At 42.1% G+C, this 18,817-nt stretch overlaps 1 protein-coding gene across 5 annotated transcripts in view; it reads right to left on the bottom strand.

Annotated features, from left to right (window-relative positions):
• The window catches only part of LOC122544180 (syntaxin-7-like), a 60,585-nt gene extending 48,036 nt beyond the window's left edge, over window positions 1–12,549 (bottom strand). The window contains exon 1 of one of the 5 annotated variants that reach the window (XM_043683221.1): window positions 12,447–12,549. The gene's annotated coding sequence lies outside the window, so the exon portion shown is untranslated. Of the gene's footprint in view, window positions 1–6,474; window positions 6,495–9,757; window positions 9,777–11,876; window positions 11,970–12,067; window positions 12,426–12,446 lie in introns of those variants that run through there. The other 4 variants (XM_043683230.1, XM_043683239.1, XM_043683248.1 and 1 more) reach the window with 4 other exon arrangements.
• Between the last annotated feature and the right edge of the window lie 6,268 nt (window positions 12,550–18,817).

Here is an 18,817-nt window from a genome sequence, read left to right as displayed (position 1 = left end):
AATGTAGGTGGGGAGTTCTTGGACTAAGGGGGACAGGACGGTGTCAAGGTATGCGGAGATGAGTTCGGTGGGGCAGGAGCAGGCTGAGACAATGGGTCGGCCGAGGCAGTCATGTTTGTGGATTTTGGGCAGGAGGTAGAAGCGGGAGGTGCGGGGTTGTGGGACTATGAGGTTGGAGGCGGTGGATGGGAGATCCCCCGAGGTGGTGAGGTTATGGACGGTCTGGGAGATGATGGTTTGGTGGTGGGGGGTGGGGTCATGGTCAAGGGGGCAGTAGGAGGAGGTATCTGCGAGCTGGTGTTTGGCCTCAGCGGTGTAGAGGTCGGTGCGCCAAACTACTACCGCGCCTCCCTTGTCTGCTGGTTTGATAGTGAGGTTGGGGTTGCAACGGAGTGAGTGGAGGGCTGGGGGTTCCGAGGGTGAGAGGTTGGAGTGGGGGAGAGGGGTGGGGGAGTTCAGGTGGCGGTTAATATCGCGGCGGCAGTTGGCTATGCAGAGGTCGAGGGCAGGTAGGAGGCCAATACCAGTATTTATAGTCCAACATTGAAGTCTGACCCAGTTCAATAAAGATAAATTCGATACAGATGTCTCTGAACTGATCTGTAATATCCCTTTCATGGAAAAATTATCATCCTTAACAATTTCCACAGAGTTCACCACCACAGCCTAGCATGGAAAAAAAAAAGAGTACTTGGAAACCTTGGAGTTTTGGAAAGTGCAATGACGTTTGGAACTGTGCAGAAAAAAGACCTGGAAACAACCCAAATCAACTGAGTCAGCAACTGACTACCATCTTCTTGCTGTGACTTTTCTTCATTCATGAGATGCCCATGTCACTGATTAGTCCAGCATTTATTGCCCATTCCTAATGGCTCAGAGTGCAGTTAAGAGATAACCACCTTTCTGTGAGTCTGCAGTCACATGTAGACCAGAGCAGGTAGAGCAGTTTCCCTCCTAAAAGAACACTGACAAACCAGATGGATTTTACTGACGATCACGGTCATTATTAGACTCTTCATTTCATATTTTTATTGAACCCAAACTTTACCTTCTGATACCATGGGATTCAAACGTGGGTCTCTCAATTAACAGTCTGGTGATAATGCCAGTGGACAATCACCTCTTACTAATATCACGCAAACTTACAGACCAGAGTGGCACACCCTGATCTCACTGTGGTTTCCAATCCAGAAGAACTTTGGGAACAAAGTAGCAGCACTGGATAATTCCAAAGAAGTCTTCAGACCCAGCATGGTCACTACATAGAGTTTTCATCTGACCCCAGTGCTGTGAAGAATTGAACTGGCCTCATTGCTGCTAACTGCTCCAAGTAGCTGGACCGTTCTGTATCACCTGTCCTTTGTGGAGAGATTAGCAAAGAAAAACACCCTTGACCACAAGTCCATCAGGAAGTGGCCATCATTTGGCCTCCTCAAGACTCTGGGGAATGGAGAGGGTGGATCATGTTGCATGGTGCCCTGAGGAGATTATCAAAGTCATTTGGCAGAATGCCTCATCACCAGAACTTTGCAACAAGCACCAAGACATTATTTGGTGATGGTAAAAAAGGAGCTACCTGTGAGATCCTTCTTGTATGCCCAGTTGGTCTGCAGCACTGCACGCTGCCCTCGAAGCAGCTGCGAGAGGGGAGAGACTGTCACACATTTCCTGCGGGAATGTACCTTTGCAAAGGAAATTTGGAGAAAGATGCAGGGGGTTTTGTCAAGGTTTGTCCCAGGCAGCTCTGTGACACAGGACTCCGTGCTCTACGATCTGTTCCCCAGGACGCACACCGAGACAAACATCGACTGCAACTGAAGGACCATCAATTCGGTGAAAGAAACTGTCTGAAACTTTTTGGTTTTCCAGAGCAAGAGTTTCAGACTGGCACATTCCAAAGTCCAGGACGATGTGCTGAGGGATGCGCTAACGCTTGGGGGCAGTGGGGAGACACCAATGAAAGACCTTAAATGCACATAAATATAGCCTGGTTCAAGTAAGAAATGCCTTCAGTTTGTTTGGATAAAGTCAAACTCTAATGTCGGTTTGTTTCCTTTAAATACTACAGTAAAGAACCAACCTGCATTTGGGACTATATATAGTACAGGAGATTTTATTTGTCATTTCTACCATATAGAATTGATATAGTTAAAAAACGAGAGACACAGCGTTCCTCCAGGACCAAGGTGCTACATGGACAGCACAAACTAAACAATCATACAAACAACAGGATAAAGTGCATAATAAGTGCAAAACACGCAAATTACAGTGTAATAAAAGAATGATAATTAACAGACATTCTTCCAGCAGCAATTTGAAGTCATGCAAGGAATTTCAGATGGAAAAGAATCTGATCATATAGTGTTAAGCAGCCTGTTGGCTTGGGGGAAGAAACTGTTGCAGTCTGGCCGTGATAGACTGAATGTTCCACTATCTTCTGTCAGATGGCAGGAGGGAGAAGAGTTTAAGTGAGGGGTGTGTAGGGTCTTCCACAATGCTGTTAGCCTTTTGTATGCAGCATGTGGTGTAAATGTCCGTAACGGAGGGGAGAGAGACCCCAATAATCTTCTCAGCTGTCCTCACTACCCGTTGTAGGGTCTTAAAATCCGAGACGGTGCAATTCCCGAACCAGGCAGTGATGCAGCTGCTCAGGGTACAATGAATGAACCCTCTGTAGAATGTGGTGAGGATTGGGGGGGGGGGGGGGGGGGGGGGGGCGGGGAAGTTGAGCTTTCCTCAGCCTGCACAGAAAGTAGAGATGCTGCTGGGCTTTCTTGGCTACACAGAGCTGGTGTTGAGTGACCAGGTGAGATTCTCTGCCAGGTGGACGACAAGAAATTTGGTGCTTTTCATTATCTCCTTGTGAGAGCCGATGTCCAGCAGAGAGTGGTCACTCCATGCCCTCCTGAAGTCAACAACCATCTCTTTCATTTTGTCCGTGTTCAGAGACAGGTTGTTGGCTCTGCAGCAGTCCATTAGCTGCTCCACCTCCTCTCGGTATACTGACGCGTCGTTCTTGCTAATGAGACCCACGACAGTTGTGTCATCACCGAACTTGATAATGAGGTTCGAGCTGTGCATCGCTGCACAGTCGTGTGTCAGCAGAGTGAACAGCAATGGACTGAGCACACAGCCCTGGGAGGGAACCCGTGCTCAGTGTGATGGTGTTGGAGATGCTGTTCCCAATCCGGACTGACTGAGGAATCCCAGTTAGAAAGTCAAGGATCCAGTTACAAAGGGAGGTATTTAGGCCCAGCAGACCCAGCTATCCAATCAGGTGCTGAGGAATGATAGACTTCAGTTCTGCATTTAACGCTATGAACAGTAATCTGACATAGGTGTTCTTCTTCTCCAGGTGGGTAAGGGCCAGATGGAGGGTGGTGGAAATTGCATCATCAGTTGAGTGTTTGGGACGATATGCAAACTGCAGGGTGTCCAGCAAGGGGGGCAGCAGAGTCTTAATATGCCTCATCACAAGTCTCTCGAAACACCTCGATGATGGGTGTTAGCACAACAGGGCCGTGGTCATTGAGACAGGACGCTGAACACTTCTTTGGCATAGGGATGATGGTAGTGGCCTTGAAGCACATTGGAACTATGGCACAGCTCAGGTAGATGTTATAGATGCCCGTGAGAACATCACCAGTACATCAGAGCATGCTCTGAGCACTCTGTCAAGATTGTTATCTGGTCCAGCAGCCTTATGTGAGTTGACTCTGCACTGGGATTTCCTCACGTCGGCTGCAGTAAGACACAGCACCTGGTCATGGGGAGGGGGGCGTGGACTTCCTCAGTGCCACGTCATTTCATGCCTCAAACCGTGCATAATATATTTCATGAATACAGTATATTTCTGAAACAAAATGGATAATTTATTTGCAACTAAAAAGTTGGTTTGTCATTCTCAGCCAGCCAGTCAAGAGGAAAAGATAGCCTACAGTCAAGCATACAGCACCCTTTAAAATGATTTGTGGAAGTGATAGTGTCCTACGTACAAAGGAAATACGCAAAGCAGTAAATTTACATAAAAGTATGCAATTAGCCTCAATCCTTTTCCTTTACCTAGCAAAATGTAAGGCAAACATACCTGGAAATGTCAAGTGAAGCTATGCTAAGCTAAACAGGAATGGATTGGAGAATGAATTCACAAACAACTAAAAGCTGTATTGAAAAATGCTTTAGTCACAATCTAAGTCACAGCAAGTGCTTGTCTTGACTATTGCCAAGATTAGGTGGTCACCTGGATTGGCCATGTTGACTACTATATACCAAAATCCTTCTGTACAGTGAACATACCAATCTCTGTTACAATGACAATGAGATGTGGAGATAATAGGAAAATAAAATGTTGGAGAAACTCTGAGTGAGTCTGGCAGCATCTGTAGAGAAATGAAATTAACATTGAGTCCATTATGACTTGCCTTCTGAAAGAGTTGAAAATGATGGTTTTTATACTATTAACAGAGGAAGAGTGAGAGGAAAAGATTGCAGGAGTACACAGAACAAAAGACACAGGCAGCGAAAATATATGTAAAAGGAGTGCTAGAGAAGTAAAATAGGTATAAATGTTAGCTGTGAAAAGCAGAAAAGAGGTCTGCCTGCTGAGAGCAAAACCAAGGCACAAGGAAGGAAAATCAATGGAGTTCAGAGGTCATACTCTTGAAGCTGTGCAACTCAGCACTGACCCCCAGGGACTGTAAAATGCATAAGTGGAAAATGAGGAACTGCTTTCCAGCTTTTGTGGAGATTAAATGGAACCCTGTAGCAAGCCTGAGACAGAAATCCTAGCATGGGAGCAACGTGGTTTAGCGAGGTGGCAAGGAACTGAAAGGTCAGGGTCATTCCTATGGACACAGTAAGTGTGTTTGTAAAGCGGTCACCCAGTGTGCATTGGTCTCACCAATGTAACAGAAATTGCATTACGAGCAGCAAATAGAGTACACTGATCAAAGGACAAGCAAAATGCTGCTTCACCTGGGAGGTATGTCTGAGGGCCTTGGACACTGAGGAGACACAATGTGAATGTGCCGGAGTTACACGTCCTGTGATTACATGGGAAGATGCCATGGGGGAAATGGGGAAGGGTTATGAGTGATGGAAGAGTGGATGAGTATGTCATAAAGGGAATGGTCCCTGCAGAATGCTGACAGTGGAGGGGAGGAAAAGATGTGTTTGTGGTAGCAACCTGCTGGATCTGATGGAAATGCGGAAAATGATCCTTTGAATGTGGAGACTGATGGTGGGATAGCAGGAACTCTTAACCATGTCTAACCTATTTTTCACAACTCTGCCCTCACACTTTCCCCTACCTCCCAGAACAATGTTAATGGTCCCCTCTGTGATATTGTGCTCTACATTTGCTTCACTCCTAACACTTCCTCACATCCCCAGTTCCCATACAATAGCAGAAGGTGTAAAACCTGCCCATTCACATCCTCCCTCTCACTGTCCAAGGTCCTAAATACACCTGCCAGGTATAGCAGTATCTTACTTACGCTTCGTTCCATTTAGGCTACTGTATTCACTTCTCACAGTGTAGAATCCTTTACGTTGGCAAGATCAAATGCAAATGCAGGCTGGGTGAACCAGAACATCTTCACTATTTCCATAGGAATGACCCCCAACGTCCAGTTCCTTGCTATTTTAATAATCCACACTGCTCCCATTTCTGTCCTAAACCTGTTACTCAAAGAGATGTACAGCATGAAAACAGACCCTTTGTTCCAACTCGCCCATGCTAGATATCCTAAATTAATCTAATTCCACTTGCCAGCATTTGGCCCATATCCCTCTAAACCCTTCCTATAGATACCCATCCAGATGCTGGTTAAGTGTTGTAATTGTACTAGCCTCCGCCACGTCCTCTGACAGCTCAACCCATACACGCACTACCCTCTGCATGAAAACGTTGCCCCTTAGGTACCTTTTAAACCTTTCCCTTCTCACCCTAAACCTATACCCTCTAATTTTGGACTCTCCCAACCCAGGGAAAAGACCTTCTCTACTCAACCTATCCATGCCCCTCATGATTTTATAAATCTCTGTAAGGTCACCCCTCACACTTCGACGCTCCAGGGAAAACATCCCCAACCTTATCAGCCTCTCCCTCAAGCTCAAATGCTCCAACCCTGGCAACATCCTTGTAAATCTTTTCTGAACCCTTTCAAGTTTCACAACATCCTTCTGATAGACTGTGGAAAAAGTGAGAAGAAACAAAAAGCTCCTTGAGAGAAGGGGAAAATAGAGGCAATCAAATTGTGTACGTACACAACCTACTGTCTTTCTCTGCAGCAAATGCAACACAAACGTTACACCAGAATGAGATTCCTGAGCCCCATCCGTCAATGTTTAACAGTTGACAATATCAGTGTAAACCATGTTCTTTAGAGTCAGACAGTTAACTTCAGATCAGGAAGTCGCCAGTGGCAAAGATAGGACCACATATATTTGTTCAGTATATTAAATTCGACAAACCTGTAGCTCCAGAAAAATGATCCAACTTTTAGTTCATAAAATCTAGAAACCTCTTAGGTTTGGCACCTCTCCATAATCTTTCACTGTGATAAAAGTTCAGTATTTCTTCAAAACAATTCAGTTTTGAGGAACAAGTTTCAAAAAAAAAAGAGGAAGCTATTATACTTCCTTCTGTAGTAATTAACTCCTTCAGACAGAGAGACATTAGTAAAGAAAGTAAACTGCAGGTGCTATTCACTATGTGAATGTCCATGTTCATGGAAAGGCTTGTCTACAATAAACAGATTCACAGAAATAGTGCCAGAAGTAGACCAAATACAAACATTTACAAGATCAACTATTCAATTCTGAGCACATTCTTTTCTACTATCACATGGTTTCTGAAAAACATTCAGACGTGTCACTAAAAAAGCAAACCAACCAGCAACAAATTGGTTTGCTACAGTTTTAGTAGACCTAAACATTACATTGTCTTTGATTTGTCATTTCCTCATTAAGAAAAATGTCCAAACTTTACATAAAGTTTACAGTATCTACTAAATTTATGCACTAAAATGCTTCAAAGTGGTTTGCTTCATCAGGCATTGTCGATCAGAGTGTACCATTATGCTCTGCAGATAGAGTGAACACCTCCTAAGTCTCTTGACAAACAATTCCTTTAATAATCCAAAAATTTCTCCAATTACATTTCCCAAACACTAAAACAAAGTTAGGATCAAAAAAGCATAGAATCTCTACAGTGTGGAAATAGGCCATTCAGCCCAACCAGTCCACATCAACCCTCCAAAGAGTAACCCACCCATACCCACTTCATACCCAATGCTCTAGATTTACCCCTGACTAATGCACCTGCCCTACACATCCCTGAACACTATGGGCAACTTAGTATGGCCAATTCACCTAACCTGCACACCTGTGGATTGTGGGAGGAAATCAGAGCACCTGGATGAAACCCAAGGAGACAGAGAGAATATGCAAGGACGATGATGAAATATGGATTATTAATTTTCAAATTTTAATACCTGGAAATCAGTCTAAAAAGGGAACAAAGCATTGACTTAAAATGGCCAGAGCAATCACCTGACCACATAGTTAGCCAGATTTCGCAAACCAATATGGAATAAACAAAACAGAGTTGAAATTAATATTTTATTAAAAGGCACCAAAATGGAGTCAAGAATAAAAAAGGTTAAAAAAATCTATTATTTTTACACATTTCTGGGAATATTTATTGGTTGAAGATGGAATTTTGTCTACAATTAGCAAACTTTACAAAAGAAACGTGAGATGGAATAAACAAAACAAGTATGCATTTAAAGAGCAGAGCTAGCTTTTTGCTTGCCCAACTGGAACTAGTTGTAGAACATATTCTCTCTGCCTCATGAGACAACAGAATGCCCAGTATGAATACTGACTAAAAGAAACATTATACCAATCATAATTCAAAGGATGAATGAAAATAATTACCATTCCTGATGACTCAAAGCAAATGACCGTGGCCTCAGGTTAGAACTTGCTGGCACGGTGGCTCAGTGGTTAGCACTGCTGCCTCACAGCGCCAGGGACCTGGGTTCGAATCCTGCCTTGGGTGACTGTGTGGAGTTTGCACATTCTCTGTGTCTGCGTGGGTTTCCTACGGTTGCTCCCAAAACATGCAAAAATACGCAGGCCAGGTGGATTTGCCATGCTAGATTGCCCATGGTGTGGGTAGATTAATCAGGGCTAAATATAGGGTCGGGGAATGAGTCTAGGTGGGTTGCACTTTGGACGGTTAGTGTGGACTTATTGGACCGAAGGGCATGTTTCCATACTGTAGGGAATTTAATCGTCACACCTCAAAGATATCCTAAGGCTTGTGAATTGTAAAGAACATAGGAAGCAGGAGGAGTAGGCCACTCACCATCTCTTTCATGTCAGCTCCTCACAGCCCTCAACTCCTTGATATTTCAAAAATCTATCTACCTCCTCTTTAAATGCATGCAGTGATTTAGACTCTATAATTCTCTCTGGGAGAGAATTCCAGATATTTACTAGACTCAGAGAGATCAAGTTCTATCACATCATGATTTTAAATTAATGACTCCTTATTCTGTAATTGTGCCCTCTCGTTCAAGATTCCCCCACTAGTGGAAACATCTTTTCAACATCTACCTATGCATTTCATTTAGGGGTTAGAAAAATGAGGGGTGATCTCATTGACTAAAAGGCTTAACCCGTTTTAGCCACGCTGATAAATTAACCATTTCATCCCAAGAATCAGTCTAATGAATCTCTTTTGAACTTCCTCCAATAAAATTATTTCCTTAAATTCAGAGACTAAAATTATTCACAGTACTCCAAGTGCAGACTCATCAACACCCTGTACAGTGGAAGGCTTCAATAGTTTTAAATGCCACTCCCTAGCAATAATTCCAGCCAAAATTCCATTCGTATTCTTAATTATGTTCTGCATCTGTAATGCTAACTTGGTATTTCATGAACAAGAATACTCAAATCCTCTTTGCGCACTATTTTGGAGTCTCCTTCGATTTAAACATTTGCCTACTTCTTGATTCTTCCTACCTAGTGCACAAACTCAATTTCCTATATTAAGCTTCAGCTTCCAAGCTTTTTGCCTATTCACTCAACCTATCTATATCCCCTTGCAGATTTCTTGTGTCCTCATCATAACATGCCTTCAGCGCCTATTTTTATATCAGCAAAACTGCATACATTATACTCTCCTCCTTCCTCCAAGTCATTAATATAGATTGTAAACAATTTAGGCTTTAGACCTGATGCTTGTGGCACTCCACGAGTTATACCTTTCCAACCTGAAAAAAGCTGATTAATCTTGACTTTGCCTTCCTTGTGATCACTAATCTTAGGTCCATGCTGATACAGTACCAATACTGTGAGCTCATATTTTGTGCAATTAGCTTTTATGTGATTCTTATAACCTGCCAATTTAAGAATGCCATATGAAGTTACCTTAAATTATAGCAAAGTATTTATTTTAAGAATAGAAAATGTATACAAACGAATTTCCAATACTTAATACGCTGCCAAATGAAATGACATTATACTTTAAAAGTAGGGGAAATTGAAGTTTTCCATGATTGTGTACAGAACATAGACACAATTGAAGAATGTTAAAGAACCATGCCAGGGATATCGATTTCAGTGAGTCTGCAGAAGGATCATAAAGAAACTATACTTGACATGTATAATCCACAAGTCCTCATGACAATAATTTTTATAAACATTATATAATACCGCCAAACACAAAATAAAGTTTACTAACCACAGGTCACAGGAAATATAATGAAAAAAACTGTAACTTCCAGCACTGAAGTTTCAATGTTTATGTATCTGTTATTAAAAATAAGCAGCTCATTTTTTGTTCCTGCAAATACTGTATAAAGAGAAATAAATCTAAAGAAAAAAGGTTTAACATAAGGAACAGGCAACAATGTTGTAACCTAATCAAGAATTTCAGTACATTACACATGAGCTTCACTGATAATTCAGACCTGTGTTTTCACACCAGGCAGTCAACTTTACAACTCAATTCTGCCTACTGACAACTCAGTAGAAATACAAGTTTAAAAGTGCTAGTTACTACCCATAATCTAACACAACAGATAGATAGGATAGTGAAGAAGGCACCTAGTATGCTTTCATTTATTAGTCAGAGTATTGAGTAGAGGAGTTAGGAGGTCATGTTGTAGCTGTACAGGACTTTGGTTAGGCCACTTCTGGATTACTGTGTGTAATTCTGGTCTACCTGCTATCGGAAGGATATTGTGAAACTTGAAAGGGTTCAGAAATGATTTCCAAGGATGTTGCCAGGGTTGGAGGATTTGAGCGAAAGTGAGAGGTTGAATAGGCTGGGGCTGTTTTCCCTGGAGTGTCGGAGGCTGAGGGGTGACCTTATAGAGGTTTATAAAATCATGAGGGGCATGAATAGGATAAATAGACAAAGCCTTTTCCCTGGGGTGGGGGAGTCCAGAACTAGAGGGCATAGGTTTAGGGTGTGAGGGGAAAGATGTAAAAAAAACCAAGGGGCAACCTTTCATGCAGAGGGTAATACATGTACAGAATGAGCTGCCTGAGGAAGTGGTGGAGGCTGGTACAATTGCAACATTTAAAAGCCATCTGGATGGTATATGAATAGGAAGGGTTGGACAGACATGGGCCGGGTGCTTGCAAGTGGAACTAGATTGGGTTGGGATATCAGGTCAGCATGGATGAGTTGGATTGAAGGGTCTGTTTCTATATTGTACATCTCTATGACCCTGTGACAACAGAAACACAAGATAATACTCTCCCACTTTTTTCCCCACATTGCTCCTCCTCTGCTCCTTCACTGTCAAGCCCCAAGAGAAAATCATGTATTTTCATAATATTCTTCTTCGCCCCAAAGAAAGAGAGGATTTGAATGCATTTGTACAGTACTGTTCACAATTTTAAGTCAATCTAAATAAGAGTTTACAGTAAATCAAGTATTTTTGAACTGTAATCACTCTTATAATGTAGGAAAACAATTTGCACAAAGATGTGACAAACAGTTACATAATAAAAAGCATTCAATCTGGTTTTGGGATGTTCATTGAGAGGCATATTAACCTGGATATTAGGGATAACCTTCGCCATTTCCACCACTTACAAATGGTGGAAAAGCCTCATCTCCCACCTCGGGACCCTCCAACCCCATGGCATCAATGTGGATTTCATCAGTTTCCTCATTTCCCCTCCCCCACCTTATCCCAGGTCCAACCTTCCAACTTGGCAACACCCTCATGACCTGGACATCTTCCTTCTCACCTATTCGCTCCACCCTCCTCTCTGACCTATCACCATCACCCCCACCTACATCTACCTATTGCACTCTCAGCTACCTTCCATCCAACCACACCACACCACACTCCCCTCCCATTTATTTCATCACACCCTGGACTCACAGTCTCATTCCTGATGAAATGCTTATGCCTGAAATATCAATTCTCCTGCTCCTCAGATTCTGCCTGACCGGCTGTGCTTTTCCAACACCACACTCTCAACTCTAATCTCCAGCATCTGCAATCCTCACTTTTGCCCTGCTCTTCAGAATGGTCATGATGTGATGTTGTTGGATTGGGGTGGACAAAGTTAAAAATCACATAACACCAGGTTTGAGTATAACCAGGTTTTGTGCGATTTTTAATATTAGAATAATGCCATGGAATTTGTTTTAGGGCCAAACCAACAGGGCAGACAGCGCCTCCTCAGTATTGCAGTCGAGTTTTAATCTTGTGTTTTGTGTTCAAATTCCGGGATGGCACTTTAAACCCAAATCCTTCTGTCTCGTACGCCTGAAAAATACCACTCAGTCCGACAACTAATAGGAGATTTTGCTTTTTCCTCGTACACCTGTCACTTACAATTCTTTGCTAAATAAACCACCGTCACAGGCGAGCTTGACAGCAGCTGTCAAATGGGAGGGTTTCGAAAGCCCAAGCCGTTCTTGGTTGCGTGTTGGAATAAACAAGCTGAAATCTCAGCCTTGCGGTCACACGGAAAGACAGAGCTGCCGAACACGGAGAGAAATCTGAATAATTGAGAAATCTCTTACCGCCACCCAGGGTGAGGCTCAGTTAATTCACCCGCAGAGGGGGAAACCAAGCCCGGGACTGTCCGATGGATTATTCTGGTCGGTGAGGATCGGTCCCTCCATAAGAATATCCTTCAAGAGATTTCCCTGGCTCGGTTACCCCTTCCTCGGAAACAGCTGCGTCCAAGTTACAGGGTGAGGGAAGCGGGACTGGGGAGAGAAGGAGCTGATCTCTCCGGACCCAGGGAAAGGGGCGATCGGCAGAAACACGGGGAGGGGCCGGCCGCTGTCGAGGCCCGGCCACAGCTCCAGGCGGATTCCCTCCTTTCCCCCCCCCACCGGACTCGAGGGCCTGGCCTAGCACCGGCAGCGAACTGTACACTCGGTGGCGGAATCCTACCTGCTCCGGGGCGGACACTCAAACCCGACTCCGCCTTGTCTGCACCGTCTGGACCTCTGACCCAGAGTCAGCCCCGCCCCTTGACCCTCGGATCCCAATGACGAGACGCCTCCTGACGCTGCCCTCGTGCTGGCCCCGCCCCCCCCCAAGGCCTCTCATACCTGGCCGCCTGGCGCGTGCCCAGGTTGTCACTGCTGAGGCTGGCAGCTGGAGCAGGGGATTCCCAGTTGTTAAAATGCTGTCAGATACGTGCTTTCTTTGCAACGAAAAGGCAGCAATATGTCTTCCTTACCCCGGCCACAATTGGAGTCAAAGAAATACCTACACTTACGCAGGGCTTTTCACAATAATCGGCTTCGAAACTTAATTGATGAAGTGTTTTTGAATTGCAATACAAGACATGCAGCAACCAGTTTTGTACAACTCCGCAATGTGATACTGACCACCCCTGTTTAATGTCCGTTGAGGAATAAATATTGGCAAAGGGAAAAGATAACTTCCATGGAATTTGTCAACATACTGATGAGATCTTTTACACGTACCAGAGGCAAATGGGCCCTCAGTTAGGCGTCTTAACCAAAAGACAACACTTCTAGAAGTGCAGGATTTTATCAGATCCAGCATTGGTGTGTGCACTTTGTCCTCATAAAGATCCAGCCTTGGTGTAGGTACTGAAGTACTGAAACAAGATATATCACAGAATCACTGAATTCTTATGGTATAGAAGGAAATCATTCAGATCATTGTGTCTGCACAGGCTGACTTAATGCCAATCTCCTACCTTTTCCTTGTAAATCTGCACATTGTTCTCATTTAAATAATCACCTAATACCCTCAATTGAACCAGCATTATAGACATTTCCAGGCAGTGCATTCTAGACCTGAACCACGCAATATGTGAAAATGTTTCTTCTTACCTCATGTTTGCTTCTTTTCCAAAACACTAACTCTCTGCCCTCTGGTTCTTGATCTTCCTACAAGCTGAAACAGTTTCTCCTAAGTACTGTACTCTGTTGAGACCTCTCGCGATCTTAAAAACTTCCATCAGGTCTCTTCTGAGTGTCTTTTCTCCAAGGAAAATAGTCCCTATTTATCCAATCCATCTTCATTGAAGAGCTTTCTCATCCTCGTAACCAATCTTGTCAATGTTTTTGTTATCATTTCTAGTGTATTTGAATCCTTCACGCTCAGACTCTATTACTGTCTAGCTGAGCTCTAACTAGTGCCTTAAATAAGTTCAGCATAACATCCTTGCTCTTGTACTTAGTGCCTCTATTAATGAAGCCAAGGATACAAAATGCTCTATTAACCTCAATCCTCCACTGTCCTTGTGCTTTTAATGTTTTATTCACCTATATATCCCAGGTTCCTCTGCTTCTGTACTTCACTTAGAATTGTATCCTTTTTATTCTGTCTGTTTTTTATACCAGAATGTATCACCTCACAATTCTCCAAATTGCACTTCATCTGCCACCTATTCACCCACGCCACCAACTTGTCAGAATCCTTTGAAGTTCTGTTACATACTCCACACAATTACTTTACAATGCTTCAAAATTTTTTATAGTCCACAAACTCTGAAATTGTCCCCATACATCAACATTTTATATATATATTAGAAAAAGCTTTGAATTTTGTGGGGAGCATCACTACGAAGTTTCCTCCAGCTCACAAAATAATCATGAGCCATTACTCTCTGGTTCCTATCATTCATCCAATTTTGAAAACATTTTATGACTGGGACATTTATTCTATGAGCTCTAACTTTGCTCACAGGACAATCATGCGGTATTGTGTCGTAGCCTTTCGGAAAACCATTTATACCACCTTACCCTCATCAATTCTCTCTTTTGCATATTCAAAGAACTCTGTTGAGTTGGTTAGATATGATTTTCCCTTAAGAAATCCATGCTGGCTCCCTTTAATTAACCTACAATTGTCCAGGTGACAATTTGTTCTACTTCAAAATATTATTTCTAGAAGTTTCCCCACCACCAAAGTAACACTGACTGATTTATAAATGCAGGACTTTTCCTTACATCCATTTTTGAAAAAGACAAAATGTTTGGAATTCTCCAGTCTTCTGACACTGCTCCTGAATCTAAGGAAAATTTGTCATTTGGTTTTGAAGTGATTTAAAGGTCAAATGCCACTTGAAGAAACAAATAGTCAAACACAATCTAAATGAAAATTTATTGACAACATCATAAAAATAAAAATAAACATGCGCTAGCATAGGATCTCTGTCATGTGCTTTTTAAACCACATGACTTTAGTATTATCATGTACTTGATATTTAGCACATACAGTGAATATTCTAAAACATCTTATTAGTGTTTTAACACTGGATCCAAGTATTGATTGTGAGATAACCCAAATAAATGCTGGATTGTGCAACCTGGTGTTGTTGATCCAATCCACCATGTGATATCCAGATATATAATTCATGTGACTCAATATTTCCTTGTGGTGTGGTTAAGTCAATATCCAAACATAACACAAAACTGAAGCACAATCTCATTTAACTTAAAGAAAAACATAATACTGTGCTTTGCAGGTATAGAGCTCGAGAATTAATGCTAAGGATCAAAACTCCACCCACTTCATTTTCTATGATTGATCTACATGAAATCAGTAACACATCCACATAAAATTTAAAACTATTTTATGTCAATCAAAATGATTCTCATGTTTTATTCTCTGTAATACTTTGCCATTTAATTTGATGTAACAAGAAATCTGTTACATAAATTTGCAACAATTAATGTGATTAATATTTTCTGATCTACATTGTATAGAGCTATTACAATTTTCTGATCTGCCTTAAACACAAACTTAGCACATTCTGAAGTGTCTTAGTCCAGGTTATTCGCTGGATTGGTGCAAGTGACTCTATTAATTTTACACGAAGCCACTTATCAGCTTGTTCCATTATTTAGTCCTTCTTGTGATGATCAGATTTTAATGTAAATGCACAAATAAAACATTTATGTTGGAACATAACAGCATTCTATTTCCAGATTTTTAAACTGAATTTTATTGTCAGACAGGATTTGTACTCACTTTTCTTGATTAGTAGTGTAGACTGATGGATTATGAGTCCAAAAGCAACAATTTCTATTTATGGTGAAGTGGGAGTTGGCATAGGGCATGCTGACACATGGCACACAAACACAAGATGGCACTGAGCCATAATTTGGTAACTTAGCACACAAGATGGCCACTGAGCCATTACGTGGAAAAATACAGCAAAGCCCACACAGATATTGCCTGAGGCTAGAGGATACCAGCACAGTAGACACAGAGTATAGATGATTAGTTTAAGGCAGGTGGGGAAGAGATTACACATCAGTAACGTCTACTGCCCACCGAAGTGTCTGAGTCCAGCCACCACCTTCAACAGAAATGCTAACTACCTGACACTGCCTGAGTACAAATGTTAATACTTCAGATCTTCAGTAATGGAAAACGATCTTCCTTCTCAGGAAGAACGATCATGACCACTGAAACTGACAATGATTTTGTAATGTTTTTTGTAAATATACCAGGCTGTATAAACAAAGACTGGGTAGTTGAACTATTGTACCACGAAATGTATAAAATATTATGACATGTGCTCCCATAGTGAGAGGAGGCTCACAGCTGACAGCCGTACTGATGAACATCTCTCTCTCCCTGGAGCTCCGGTTTCTTTGTACAATAAATTCTGTCGTTGATTCTGACTCCGAGACTGGTGATTTTCCCCACAACTACGGAATACTAGTAGCACAGTAAAATGTTTCAATGAAACTCTTAATGACATTATCAAACAAAATTTGATATTCAACAAAATAAAAATAACCAAGACAGTTGTCCAAAAGCTTAGTTAAAGATGCAGGGATAGAATTTTCACTTTGGGTAGAATTGCCAGTTTTGACATTCATCGCATCCAAATGTGAACCTGATCTGAACTTTTTTTTTTGCCTATGGGAGGAATCCTATTTGAGCCTGAATGACAGAACTGGGAGATTCACATGAAAAGTCCATCCAAGCCTTTATTGACATCGGGTGCAGCTGATTGCATTTTCCAACAGAATTCCATGGGATTTTTGCAAGGTATAGCTTCCCATCCTACCTCTTACCACAAGGAAACTCGATGCTGAGAATTTTCCACATGAAAGTTTGAGCAGGTGCTTGGCATCTCCAGCTCATCGCTTCCACTTCCAGACCTCTATCCTGGACACCTGACACCAAACCTCAGAACACGATCCATGGGCAGCCGATGTCCATGGACCTTGGCATTGGACACTTGTCACCCTCTTTAAATAATCATGGCACAAAACCAGTCTAGTTGAACCATGCTGCTGCAAGGCTATGCTGTACCTCAGGGTACACCAACAACTATCATTGTAATACTGTACAAGGACACTTCGTGCACATGGACAGACGTCCAACTCACGGATTTAATCTGACTGCATCTTATAATTGCTCAGTTGCTATCATTATACTCAAACGAGCCTATCTGGATGCTCATAGAATTTCAGCCTTGTTATGTCTTGCCTTGCTTTTACGCTTTGCCCCTCAGCCAGAGCTCCGGGTTTCACAATTCCCCTGCCTTACTTTGCAATTTAGCTCAGTCATGAAGCCACAAAAGATACATAATTTACACAAAAATGGAAACAAGAAGAAAATAAACAAAGTAAGTTATCTGGACATAGAACTCAGCTTGAAAGATCTTAAAACACACAACAAAACAAAGGGTCATCTCATTTCCCAATACTATCTGCCATGGAGATTCAAATCTGGAGAAATTATTCATCTCTGTCAGTTTGTTAACTTAAAATTAGCTGATTCTCTCAAGTTCTTTTCTGTGAGCTATGAAAGTTTTTTACATGATCACTCACAAAGCTGAGACCTAGACTTCCTCAGCTTTTAGTAACTTGCAGATTTCTACTCAACACTCCTATTCTGGAAGAGGCACAACATCACTTTATAACTGATGTAGCTATGCTTTCCCTGAATTGTTTTATATTTTTTCTAGGAAATAAGCTGGGAATTGGTTGGCTGGATTGTTGGTTTACAGAGCAGTATGATGCCAACTGTATGGGTTCAGTTCCCATCACTAGTTTGAGGTTACTATGAAGGAGTCTCCTTCTCAGCCTCTCTTCCCTTGTCTGAGGTCTCGTGACCCTCAGGTTAAATCACCACTGGTCACCTCTCTCTAATGAGAGAGCAGCCTCTGGCAACACAATGCAGGAAATAAGCTATATTTTCTTTTGACGCCCGTGAGGACTCCTCTGACATGCCCAAAACTTTTCATCTATGGGTATTCTAAGTTAAAATTAATCCTTGATTATGTTGAACCAAAAACAAGCAATGACTCTCAATGAAGCAATTTTCTATTTTCACTCCAGGGTCTCCCTACTCACTGTAAATTTTTGCTATAAATTCTGTGCCTTATAATTGTGGCCTCCACAACCACCTGATGAAGGAGCGGCGCTCCGAAAGCTAGTGTGCTTCCAATTAAACCTGCTGGACTATAACATAGTGTTGTGTGACATTTAGGCAAGGCCTTTTCCCTGGGGTGGAGGAGTCCAGAACTAGAGGGCATAGATTTAGGGTGAGAGGGGAAAGATATAATAGAGACCTAAGGGGCAACTTTTTCACGCAGAGGGTGGTGCGTGTATGGAATGAGCTGCCAGAGGAAGTGGTGGAGGCTGGTACAATTGCAGCATTTAAAAGGCATCTGAATGGGTATATGAAGAGGAAGGGTTTGGAGGGATGCGGTCCGGGTGCTGGCAGATGGGACTAGATTGGGTTGGGATACCTGATTGGCATGGATGGGTTGGACTGAAGGGTTTGTAACTGTGCTGTACATCTCTATAACTATGACTCTATGACTACTGACTCTTTAAGATGGCAATTCTGAGGCATTATTGAAGGAACAATGTACTTTTTAAGCACATACTAATTACTCCTATTGACCATTTCTTTTATGTTAGCCTTATCCTGAATGTCTGTCATTTTCTTTTTCTTTTGTTCCTGATCTATTTTCCTCTATAAAGACATGTCTGAGGATAGTTATAATGCGCTCCATTGTAAGTATACCAAAGTGGACGTGTGGAAGAAAAACGTTTGCAGTATCCTTTCTTTGTTGAATATTTGAGTAAAAAGCTTACTTTACATCGGAAGTTTGTGAACAGATAAAGCCTGTGAAATTTCCGTTAGGCAAATCCTGTTTGGTAACTTCTCTTTCTCACAGGTTTCAGTTTTGTTTTGGGTTTACTTGTTGACATTTCTTTGTTGACGAATTTTCACCTTATTTTGCTAATATTTGCATGCATCCACCACTTTTGAAATGAGTGCATCTTTGGTTCATATCCACTTCCACT

The sequence above is a fragment of the Chiloscyllium plagiosum genome, chromosome 3, assembly GCF_004010195.1.
Source record: "Chiloscyllium plagiosum isolate BGI_BamShark_2017 chromosome 3, ASM401019v2, whole genome shotgun sequence".
NCBI classification, from domain to species: domain Eukaryota; kingdom Metazoa; phylum Chordata; class Chondrichthyes; order Orectolobiformes; family Hemiscylliidae; genus Chiloscyllium; species Chiloscyllium plagiosum.
Note: the sequence above shows the minus strand (reverse complement) of the source record. Positions and strands in the feature narration are given on the sequence as shown.